The 13,430-nt window shown below is 33.8% G+C and overlaps 1 protein-coding gene and 1 pseudogene across 3 annotated transcripts in view; one reads left to right on the top strand and one right to left on the bottom strand.

The window, feature by feature from the left end:
• The window catches only part of Cadm2 (cell adhesion molecule 2), a 980,415-nt gene that overhangs the window by 898,789 nt on the left and 68,196 nt on the right, over positions 1–13,430 (bottom strand). The window lies entirely within an intron of this gene.
• LOC111756681 (U2 spliceosomal RNA) lies at positions 13,152–13,285 on the top strand (annotated as a pseudogene).

Below are 13,430 nucleotides of genomic sequence, written 5' to 3'. Positions count from 1 at the left end.
GGAAAGGCTCATTGCTTTAAGAATAGCATGAAGCAGGCTGGCAGGCTTTTCAGCATTCACAGAGTAAATTCTGACAGTCCTTGTATGCTCCCTCATGCCACGTCTGAAGTGACATGAGAAAGGAGCATTTTCTTCCCATTTTGTGCATGCATACCTGGACTGTGTAATTCAGGAATTCAAAGCGTCTTGTCCTTTCTTATCAGACAGCAGTAATGTATCAGTGGAGATTGGTAAAGGATTTGAGAGAAAAGTGAGAAAGGACAATTAAATGTAGTTTCCACAATTTGAATGCTACATTACTCGATTTTTAAGAATGTGAAATTAAGCGCAGATACAGTTTGTGACAGAATTTCCTCTAATTACTTTGAATAACTGTGATTAACAGGATTCTACAAAGGTGTCTGCTGCCTACAAGCCTTTTCTAACATTTTGGCAGGGTACTTAGTTTCTTGTTCTCTCTTGTTTTCCACTATTATGAAATGCTTAAATTACCTCTCTTCTTGTTATTGGAGCTTGTTTACAGTATAAAATGAGATTTTTTTAAATGCTAAAAAAATCTGTCAATCTATTGTAAACAACTGCTGATCTATTTTAATAAGTCATGGGAAAATTCTCAAATTAGTGGCCAAGATTTGATGTTTTGGTCACTTTGCAGGGTTTTGATTGTGCTGAAATATTTTCATATGTTTTATTCCATTTCACATGATCCTAGCCCAGATATTCTGTACTAGTGGACTGTATATAGATATAGATATAAATATAGATATAGATATAGATATAGATATAGATATAGATATCCTTCAGGACATTTCTTCCTTACTTCTTAAGAGCATATAGGCAGTTAGAGCTTCTTACCTGGTGATTTTTAGCTTTGGAGCTCTTATCAGTGTTACCAGAGACCAGTAATTCCTGGTCAGGAAGAATGATGGTTTGGATCAAACATGTCTCTCAAAATGCTTACGTGGCGCGGTGTGAGGCTTATGGGAGGTGATTAAACCATGTGGGTGCTCTGTTCATCAGTGGGTGTGCATTCATATCTCAGAGGGCTAGTAGGATCCTGACAGTGGATGTGGTTAGAAGAAGTAGCTCATGGGTGGTGTGGCTTTGAAGTGCGGATCCTGACCTCAGCCACTTCCTCCCTCTCAGGCTCTTTTCCTGCTCTATGCTTCCCGGATGCCATGAAGGTGGCACATTTCCATAGTCATCCATTTCTGCCATGAGGTTCATCCTGGAACCAGGTGGCCATGTACTCAAACCTCTGAAACCATGAGGTAAATGACACCTTTCATCATTTAAATTGTGTGTGTCAGATGTTTCTTTGCCAGCAATGGAAAATCTGAACACAATGAGCATTGCCCAGGCACACCTAGCCTGCTGCATGACACTGAATGTTGCCTGGCTGGTGCTGTTTTCTGAACATCCGCCTAAGCCTAAGCATGTATCTGCAGAATGTACTCATTACCAAGAGCATCGGTAGACTGATTGAAGAATTTTCTTTTTTAGTAGTCAAAAATGTGGGAGATTAACCCAAAAATATGATAATGCAGAGTGGGAGAGTTGAGGGGACCTCCTATTACACACATTAACCCTGAAGTCCTGTTTTGAACCTAAGCATGCGATTTTTCTCCATTTGCTCTTCATTTACTCCTCTTGTGAGGAACAACAAAGCTAGGTAGTGCCACTTCAACATTGCATTCAACTTTTGGAAATCAGAATTTTCACTGTTTTTAATAACTGAAACTGGGTTTTTGTTGTTTATTGGATAGAAATGAATTGTGAAAAATATTTTATTTAGCATTTTAAAGAATATTTTCATCTCAAAAGCTTTTTGCTTTTATTTTGGTCATGATAATATTTGACATGAATACATATAAGAAAATTCACAAAGCTTAATAGCACAACTTCTAGCATCAACCATCACCCCAAAACCGGGATCATTAATACTTTCATTTGAAAAATATTTTACATCAGGCAACACTGCTTTAAGATTATCTCAAGATTTATCATCTAAACAATTTGCTGGCAAAAAGATTCTCAAGGGGCAGTTTCAAAGAGATCTCTACTCATAGCTATAAAATATATATTGTGTTTACATATAAAATTAGAAAACACAATTGCCCAAGGTTTTTGAAATGACATTTTTCTTTCAGCTATTGCTTTTCAGTAGGATTGCTTTTTCTTGGAAAATTTGTTGTGATATAAATGTAGGAAGAATCCAGGCCTAGCTGTATATCCATATAATCTCAGCACTCAAGAAGGCTGAGGCAGGAGCATAAAAGTTTAAATCTAGCTGGAACAACTAATGACTTAATGAGACACTTTTCAAAAACTTTTCTCAGGTTTAGTACAAAAGCCTCGCTTAATACAGAAGCTTTGGGCAAACCACATTATCACAAAATAAAGGTAAGAAAGAAAAATAATTTACTGAGTATGCACTGTTTTGAAAAATTTGTACACGTTTTACGTAATGTTTTTAATCTTCACAATTGTGTGTGAAATTAATATAAAGACATTGAGGTTAAGTAGGTTGATAAAGATTATATAGTAATTCACCAAATAAGATTCAAATTCTGAGACATCTACAGATTTGTTCCATTGTATAAACATTATTATGCACATTAAAAAATAATCATTCTAATGTTACAATAAAGATAATTTTTAGAAGAAATAGCTAGTTTAAATGATAACGTTGACAAAATGAAACTTTTATAGAAACATGCTGTCTAAATTGCATTTTTTGGAAAACATGAATGCAGTGGGAAAAAAATTCACAACAAATCAAATTGTTTTTAAAAAGTTGGATGAGAATTTAATTATCTACCAAACTTTTTCCATTATCATTAGTTTTCAGTAACAATAGAACACATCATCAAAGGTGTTAATATTTATTTTTAAAGCTGTTTTCTCCACTCTAAATATATTATACCCAGACTCTCAAAAGATACATTCAGATCACAAGGAAGGACATAAATTAAAGGAAAACATTACACATTCAACCCGTCTAAGTGTAATTTTCATGATTGAAACTCACACTTAAGTTCTTGAAAAAGTAGTTTATACTCCTTGCTCGCCTGCTCCACTTTCTGTCTCCCGTACTTCACTGAAAATGCTCCCACTAGGTAAGTTCCACAATAATCTTAATGCTCTACTGAATGACCCACTTATCTCTTATCCCTGTCAAAATGAATCCCTGCGCTACCTGACACAGTTAACCACTTCTTGTACTCAAAAATTTTCCAACTCTTATATCATCTCATTAAAATTGGAGTCTTTACTACTTTTTAACCTATTGAATCTTAAATGCTGTATTTCTACATTCAACTAGTGACTTTTTATTTTCTTTTCTATCTGAAAAACCCTCCTGCTGTGTTTTTTGTTTTTGTTTTTTGGTCCTGGGATGAATTCAAGATCTCGAGCTCCCCATATGGGCGCTTATACCGCTGAGCTAAAATCCCTGGCCCCCCTGCTGGGTTTTTAAGTCTTAAAACTTACTGTCCTTTTGGATTCTGAATGTTTTCTTTCCCTTGTGGATCGTACTTTAGAGTGCAGGTGTGCCTAGCTACCACGAATTTTGTTGTCAGACTCAGCTCATACAACCCACTCTACTTTTCCTGTGACCTCTGGAATCTTGGAAGCTCGCTCACATCTACCTTGGCTCACTCCACATGTAACTGGTCACCAAGGTCTCTTGTTATGCATCCTAAATTTATCCTGAGAACTCTTCAGTTCAGTTTCTCCAAATCTACTGCAGTTGTCCTAATAGAAATCTTAATCAGGTTGCCCACAGAACTCTGTGGTAGACCCTTCATTGGCTCAGGTTCCTAGGTCAGCAAAATTTAATGTACACAACAGGCAGACTGATTTCCTTTCTCCGAGTTTGATCTTGCCCTTATTTTTCCTTTTGTTTCATGGGTAGGTCTCCTTGATTAGAATCATGAGCATTTTATCTCTATTTCTCTACTAAAAAACTCTTCACTATGGAATTAAAATGCTGGGGAACATTATCCTATCATTTTTCATAACTTACTTAAAGTGCATACATTGTAATTTTTTTTTTTTTTTAGGGCACTATGTTATCTTGTGTCTGACAATATTGATCAGAATATCTTCTTCTCTACTTTGTGCACCCATTCCTTTTCATCCTTGGAGACAGCTATCTAGATTCATCTATTTTGCAAACGGGAATGACTTGTGTAATTTGGTGGAGAAGCTTCATTATTTGTGACCAGAATAGGCAAACCTACTATTAGGATCAGTATTATAATTTCCATGGTAAGACATGGGACACATAGTCATTTGTCAAATAATATAAAAGCAATTATCCATTCATTAGAATAGTGGCTTTTATGTGTGCTGTCTTCATGAAAAAGTGGTAGGTCATGAGAGACAGAAATGTGATGAGGAAAGGGCCAGAAAGAACATTCTTGTCCACAACAGAAACAAATACAGTTTATCTGGTGACAGATATAAAGAAAAAGGGCTGCAGCCAAGGAATATGATGACAGAAATTTGGATATTATTCATTACATGAATAACTGTGATATACAAAAGAAAAATCTAAGGAGTAAGTTACAAAATTGTTTTCAAAGTCACTTATCATGTGCTTAGTATTTCTACTTAATTGACTCCATGTTACAAATTTAAATCTGCAGTACCTGTCTTCATACCTTTGTATTTTACAGGACAGGCTAAGCTCCTGTTTGCTATTGTGTATACTTAGAAAATTATTTCTGAGATCCTGGTGAAATTCTCATCTAGATTTGAGATTGACAATCACTGGAAGACAATACATGCTATCTTAATCGTAACATAAGATAATGTAACAATAATGTTCAATTAATCTTTGGAAAAACTTTAGGACATTGGTTTGTTCAGGAGAATTACTGACACCAAAATGTAACTGGAAAAGTTTTATATTAAATTTATAATGTTTTGTTATAGTTACTTTGTCATATAACACGACTTTAAAATGGCATCGTAGAGTTATAATTTGTGTAAATTCATCCTTTGATCTGATTTATTCTTTTAGCAATAAGGCAAATTTGCATTTTTCTACTAATTAGTAGATGCTTACATGGTGAAAAATATAACTATGTATTGGCAACTGACACACTATACTTTTCACGTTAGAAGATACAATCAACAACACAGACCTATAGCTGTAATTGACCCCACGGGCTTTTGTGCTGAAATGGTAGTTTAATATCTTGCCTAGGGTCACAATGAATTAATGGATCTATCTCTTAAAAAGTAAAAGAAATTCATAATGGAATTGAGAGTATGGCAGCTAAGGAGAAGTGAAGTTTTGGTTCACTGAGTATTAGTATGTAGATTAGAATAATGCAACATGATAAGGTCCTTTGGCTATTTTAGACAAATCACCACCAGGGGCCAATTGAACAAGTATGACTTATGACTGACAGTGTAATCAGAATTATTAAACTTTCTTAGAAATAATTAGACCTCTCAGGAATGGAATTTGTGCACACTGTTTGCTAGTTTCTCAATGCATAAACCATTGCTTACAATCAACACACAGATAATACAGTTTTAATTGATATAACCACCTGTCCTGGATTCTGCGATCTTCCCACTTTTTTAGTCTTTTGGGATACAATTTCATCCAGAAAAGTCATTCTAATGTTTGTTATTTAGTTTCAAAATTCTGCTGAACATTAAAAAAAATATACAAAAGATTGTGGAATTCATATTTTGGTTACATTACACAAAAGTTTGTCTCACATATCTGTGTGTGTGTGTGTATATATATATATATGTATATATATGCATATATAAATGTGTATATATATGTATATATACGCATATATATGTACATATATGTACATGTATATATATACATATATACATGTATATATATGCATATATATATATGTATTTTCCTTTTAGCCTCTCAAAAGCTGAGATTAAAGGTGTGCACCACCAAATCTTGCCTTTAGTATATAATTTTTCAAAGGAAAAAAATTCAAGTCGTGTTTCTTGAACCTAAAATTGAATGTACTCTTATTTTACAGAGTATTGGACATTTATTAGCATGCACCTACAGTAAAAGTCATAAAGTAATGCCATGAATTTTGTTTATCTTTATTTGATTTTATATTTAAAAGAAAATATAAATTTAATATATAATAAAATATATAAGAATAAAAATATAAATATAAAGTTCATAATCTTCCCTACTTCACACATTTCTGTCTCCAATATATACACATATTACTCTACTGATTCACTAATATAATAACTAAAAATAATTAAACTCTACCTTAAAATAACAAAGGATGAAAATGAATTGAAGTAAAATTCCTTTTTATTTCATATTAGGAGATACTGTTTTGTAGACAGTTGTATTGTAGAATACCACATATATCTAGCAAAAAAAAAAGCCCATAAAAATAGAAATGAAATTGTAAATAAGTTAGATCAAAAGCTGGATATATTTAGGAGAGTTCTATGACCATGGAATTCTATTTCTTACTGTTAAATTTGAATTTTACACAACTAATATGTAGCAATGTTTCTAGGTCAAAGTGGTTTTGTTTTGTTTTGTTTTGTTTGCTTGTTTGTTTTTGAAACAGGATTTCACTACAGAGTTCAGGCTATCTTGAACTCACTTTTAGCCCAGGCTGGCCTAGGATTTAGTGATCCTCATGCTTTGTCCCTCCTGGAATTACAGGTGTGTGCCACCATGCCTGGCCTCCAGGTCGAGTTTTTATCCTGAATCTTTAGAAAAAACAAGAATTCTAAAGTTGAAATAAGTTTATGTCACATTAATAGGATAGGCAGGTTCAAAATTTCTTCTGCTGTTCCATGAGTTAGGAAACTAAAGCTAGGTATAAGAGTAAATATCTGAATGACAAAACAAACAAGAATATCAAATGATGTGACACAGCTGTAGGCCTTTGAGTATAAACTGCGAAGAATCACTTTAACTATGAAAGATGGGCCGGGTTGTTAAAAGAACACCGGTTCACACCAGGTCTTATAGAGGGAGGCTGATATTTCAGAACGTGCCAGGCTCTCAGCACTGTAATAAAGACAGCTGTAATAATTCTTTGTAATCGTCCACTTTTGAAAACTGTTGCAAACACATAAGCTTGAGTGATTTTTTTTCTTCTAATTCAGATCCATTCGATAGTTGGCTCTCTTATCAGTTGCCATTCTTTAAAAAAAATGAAAACACAAAAACTTTTTCAAAAATGAGATTTTCTTAGAATAGATGCCAGATATCCACCCCAGAACTTCACTCTTTTTTCTTGGCAAATGAATTTCCTGGAACCATCCTTGTCTGATTGGTAAATCTTTCCCAAAAGGTAAAAACAGTGTGCAATATCTTAGCCCAGAAAAGCTTTGGCAGAAAGTGTAAGAAAGAAATATAACCTATATCTGAGGATATCCATACTGCTGAAAGGACAGGGTTTTAAGAAAGTGAATACACCAACCCCAGCTAATTTCTTCTGGAATGGAGCCCTTCATAACAGTCTCTCCATTATTATCTTTCCAACTGACCTGAACTCCTTTGCCAGGAGCACGTTTCATTGTTCAGTGCTGTGACAGATTATCACCAAGCAAAAATGCCAGATTTCTTTGAGAATTACATTTTAAAACTCACATTCCCTGCTTTCCTTTGGTGATTAATTGCATTTGCCAGTGAATAGATAGGACTCTGTATTCAGCTTTTGGCCAGATGTCAGTACTGGTGACACTATTTCCTCTTCCCTATGGAATGCATAAATTTTAGTCTGTTCATTTGAGAACAGTCATGTGAGGGTTTGGAGCATGAGATGAAAGTGTGGAGTTCTGGCTACCGAGAGGCTAGGGAGGCACAAAGTATTGGACGGAGTGGTAACTTGTCCCTACTCAGCATACAAGGATTTGTGGGCATGAATTGATGAATCACATGGTGAATCTTTATAAGGTACATAGGATGCCATAAAGTTGAAGGAAAAATGTTCATCTATTAATGACCGGAATCAGGTCTCTTTAGGTAAGAATTAAAAGGTTGATAACATTCTTAAACAATATTGGATTAATTTAATTTTACATATTACATAATGACACAGTATGCTTTATTTAGAGGCTTTGTGCACTCCTGACAAGGATAAGTGTAAAACTAACCAAGAAAGAAAAATGGTGGGCCAGAGATTATATCTCAGTGGCATAAGCACCTGCCTGGTCATGAATTAGATCCCCTTACCAAAAAAAAAAAAAAAAAAAAAAAAAAAAGCAAGAAAAATTGTAATGGGTGTTTTATGAAAAATATAATACTTTAGGTTGACATTTGGGCTTAGGGGCACACACCTGAAGAAATTATGAATTCTCCACTCCAAAACATGATGAATTAGCTTATACATTATTTCAGGAGGAAGGTATTTAAGACACAGTAGCTACATAAAGCATATCTGATATTTCCCACCCATAGAAACTATAAGGGTCATTTTTAAAAGACTCCTTTCCTATGCCAGGACAAGAAAAATACTCATCTCAAGATCTGGCAGTTGATGCTACATAGATCTGTACAAATTTTGTAAAACTGTTTTATGTTCCACTAGTCTTAAACTTCCCGCCATATGCCGGGTAACGTTTCATGATTTACTGTCCCTAACTTGTACTCTTTTGTCTTATAATTTCTTCATAAATGTATTACATCTTTATTTTTTTAAAAAGTGGAAAAGCTTTCACAATTTCATTGAGATGTTATTCCCTTGTGAAACTTCCATTAATACAACTTGTCAAGTTGGTTTCAAGACCCAGCTGAGAGCCCCAGCTAAGCACCAAAATGGGTAGGGAGAAGATAGGTAGAAATAATCTTCAGGCTGCCCCCTGGCAACTTACTGAAATCATCAGGAGTCTGTTGCTCTTCATATGCAGATGGATGGAATCTAGGCTATATAAAACCATTCTGCTGCAAGGCACTTGCATTGTCATATTCTCTTTAAAAAAATGATACATTGAAAAATAACTACTTTTTTAAAATTTGTAAATGATAGAGATGCAAAAAAAGGAACCTGTTTAAATTTTTTAGTCATACATTATAGAGCTCCTCAAAAGAAATGAAAAAAGATGAAAAATGTAAGAACATCAAAAAGCTCATTCATTTAAACAAGTGTTTATTGCTTTATTTAAACTTCAGCTCAAATCTAAAATTTTAAACATAAATAAAAAAAAAAAAAAGTAATAGCGAAACCAGTAATTCAGTTTTAAGTTTGAAGACTGCTTGCACGCTTGAGACAAATAATAGCTTGGTTGAAGCATTTGTTCTCAAAAAGAAAGCATAAAATTAATGGGTGCTCACTCCTCTGTAGCCATTTGTTTTCCTGATTTGTAAGCAGCACACCTCTGACTATGCATTTATGAGAATGAGTATAAACGAATGAAGAGTCACCGAAGAAATTATTTTTGGTCCCTGATGAGGAAGTGACTGATGGGTAATATAGGGTAATTACATTCTGAAGGAATGTACACCAATATTTAAAACTCATTTCCTTTCAATATTATGCATGTGTGAAACAAATCTTTTTTCTCCTTCAAATGTTCCTTTATAGTTTGGAGCTTATTACAGCAAATAGCAGAAAATAAGCAGAGTGACAACTGTCACTTAGTGTAAGATATTTTTTTCTTTAAAATCTGACATTTTCCATCATTTCTACAATTAGCTTATGGACCTGGCTGAAAAGTCACTGCCTGTCTGCCACGACACAATGAAAGTACAAAATAGTAACACCATTTTCTTCCTGCCAAAGATGACAAACCTCCCAAAGGGATAATTTCTCTCTGGGGATAAAGCCACACAAGGCTCAGGATCGGATCTGTTTTAAGAGTCTTCTGAGCCTGAATGCCAATTATGCATGAAATTGTGCAGGGACTACTATAGATGACTAAATCCTCACTCCTTGAGGCTGGAAACCAGAGCACTGGCACCTGGAAGACAAAACAGGACAAAGTAAACCGCATAAAGTAAAAAAGGAAAATTGATTTAAGAGCCAAAAAATACAGAATGAGATACTATAAATGTATTCTTTCATTCTCTTCTCCTTGCTCTTTTGATAAGTACTTCTATCTGGCTATTCTTTCTCTTTCTCTTTTTCCTGATGCTACCATACAACACAGCTACAAACTGAATGGAGAAGAAACTAATCACTATGTGAATAAAAAATAATTTGAATAAATAGAGATATATGCCTAAAATTACATCCTGATAAGAATTGAGTTTAAAGAGCAAGCAAAAAATGAAATATAAGGCAGATTTAAGTTGCTAAGCAACTTGGCGTTCACATGAAATCAGATACAGCAATTTGCTTTGCCAAGACTACATGATAAGTTTAAAGAAACAAAGCCAGTTATTAGTTTTTAGCTACTAAGTAATTAAAGGAAGAAGAATTAAAAGCTTGAACTGAATTAAGTCAGTGTTTAACATATAAGAATACAACCAATTTGTCTCAGAGGCCTGAGGGTCCAAACTGATACTTAATTACAAGACAAAAGATGACTGTCAATTTGACAAAGGCAAAAATAGATTAAAACATGATACTATATTTAAATCTGATTTTGTGGAATGAGTTTTCACTTTATGCCAAATTCCTGTAATATTATTTCTTAGATTATGTAATAAAATTTTCATGTAATAAAATATCTCTGGACAGAGATTCATATATATATATATATATATATATATATATATATATATTCCTTCTAGATCTAAAGTCTGTCATCTCAGCTGAGATTTAAGTGTTGAATGTAATGATTTATAACTCTGTTCTGAAAGAATTAAAATTCACATTACTATCAATACTTGTGTGTTGCCATCAGTTACCAAAATCAGAATGCAAATTAGCAGACCACCTATTTCAACTATGGTTAACCAATTCCTTTACAAACACCAGAGCAGAAACGGTGTAAAGCTATTGCTTGTTTGTTTGTAGTGGCTTAATTATGCTGGAGCAACTAGTCCCTCAGTTTTTCTTCCCAGAAGACAATATTTGGAAGAGGAAAACAGGAACTGCTATCTACAAGAGCTGCTCACTTTCACACACTGATCTGAAATAATGAGCGTCTACATTTTCTCTTCAGTTTTCAGTAACAGCAATAGAACAAGAATGTACTTGGTGATCAAAACAAGCTAACAAAACCAAATAGCAGGTAAATTATGTAAAGGACGTTCTAAGTTGAAAAAAAGAAGTATTTAATTCTCTGATCAGTATCTGAACCTGAAACCTTTTTTGGTTCAAAACTTTATACTTAGAAAATTTCGGTTTTTCAAATATATATACAAAACTTGGAAAAAGTACAAAGCCAAAATATTACTTTAACCAAACAGAGGTCATCTCTATTTTTGAAAATTGTATCAATGTTCTTTTACTACTATGTTCTGAACGTTCAATACTTGTATACTCATAATTCACCTGTGAGAACTCGGAATTTAATCCTCACTGAACTGAGAATCTTGGAACTCCATTACTACTGCCTGAAGATTGGTTTTATGCAAATCAACCTAATGTTTAGAACTTTCGCTTTCTATTAATACTGAACTCTGGATGCAAATAGTATTTCTGGGTGATGCCAATTTTATTTTCCCCCTCGTGGTTATTGTTACCTAACTAAGATAAAGGAATATGAAGAGTCAATAATACAATGGGCATTTTGATATTTCTAGTGATTGTTATGTTTTAGGTTGTAAAACAAGGTATACACCTGTCTTATATTTTCTTACTTCTTTCCCCCTACCTCGGTAGAATGTGTAAATCAAGAAACGACAGCAAAGATACATGACTCAGATCTCACAAATTAGAATTGGTGATCAGACTCTGCTCTTTTTTCTGTTCAGCTTTTATGTTTATTATTTATGAAACTGAAATTGAATTGAATTTTCATAATTTCAGAGGAAGTGAATTAAGTTACAGAATAGCCACTTGACTAAATACTAAGAAAAGACTGCAAGCTACAGAAGAGCGCTATAGCATTTTTCTTATTTTAAGCAGCTTTCTGTTTCTCACTTTTATTTCTAAAAAAAAAAAAAATAGTATTTTTTGTCCAGTTTTCAGATCACTAGTGAGGTAAAGACTTTCATGATTAAGAAACAGAATGAAACAAAGGGAGAAAAAGATTAAAGAAAAGATTGAAAATAATAAAGAATATAGAGTAAAAGAAAGGACAGTATATAACAGAGTCACTTCTAGATAGGAAGCAACATTTTCATACATGGAGACTGCTGGATGTCTTGCATCTTAAATAGTTAAGTTGCAAATTTCCTAGGCCGGGTTCTGTTCCAAGGCATACATTATGCAATGAGAAAAAAGAAAGGAGCATGAAGAAAGTCCTTCTTAGTAAGGGAGAAGGATCTATCATGCAGTTAAGCTAGATGATACCTTTTAAAGAGGCAGAGATAGACCCTCCCACCCTCCACAGCACTGCAGACATCACTGAAAGCTGTCATAAAGGATCACTGCACCTCCTGCAGTAACTGAATAGGGATAAAAACATTTTTTGGTGCAAAGCAAATATGAACAGAAATAGAAAAGGCAAGAGCAACATACTGTTGGTGATCTCTAATCTAGGCCTGGGGCTTGTACTTTCCAAAGTGAATTTTGGGCAACTCCACACAGAAATAGTTAGCTTCCTTTCAGGTTCAACACAGCGGCAGTCATCTGCCAATCTACACATCCACTACTTAAAGTGGAACATACGAAACAGAGACTCAGAAGTAGGAAATGCCAGGAAATGGCTAACAGTGACCATTCTTCTATTAGCTGTAACTATTCTTGGTTACAGCCAACACTACGTGTCAGGAAAGTGAAATCATGTTTTAATGGCAGCCATATTTTGTGTTTTTTTATAAGAAACATTACGATGAATTCCACTGTGGGGCATAGTTTTTCTCTATTTAATTACCCTTAAATTCAAAATAAAGTTCAAATATAATATGTATAATATAATATATATAATATATTTAATATAATATATATAATATAATATATTATATTAGTATAATATATATAATATAATATATTTTTAAAAACTTGAAAAAAACGAGAAATAGCTGAACTAGTGAGCAAAATTAAATGACCTTGAAATAAATTTTCCGACTTCTCAATTTCGTGGAAAAATTCATTAGAATCTTCACAGTAATAGATAGCACCATTGCTTCTGGGCCTTTTGGCTAAGATCAAGTGTAGCAGACAGCTCCAAAATTCTGAAGTTAATTTTTTTCACTCACTACTAAATCGGTCTTGTATCTTGTTTATTCTCGTACTCTAATTCATGGGAACCTCTAGTTCACATAACAAAGCACTTGTCTGGGTTCTCTGGAAATTAAATGTATTGTGCTGAGCATATCAACAATTTCTGAGAAACACAGAACACAGAATAAAACAGGAAAAAATAAAATGAACAGCAGCAGCAACAACAACAAAAACACA

This window comes from Cavia porcellus, unplaced genomic scaffold, assembly GCF_034190915.1.
Source record: "Cavia porcellus strain 051 isolate PalLab524CR breed Dunkin Hartley unplaced genomic scaffold, mCavPor4.1 scaffold_15, whole genome shotgun sequence".
Lineage (NCBI taxonomy): Eukaryota > Metazoa > Chordata > Mammalia > Rodentia > Caviidae > Cavia > Cavia porcellus.
Note: the sequence above shows the minus strand (reverse complement) of the source record. Positions and strands in the feature narration are given on the sequence as shown.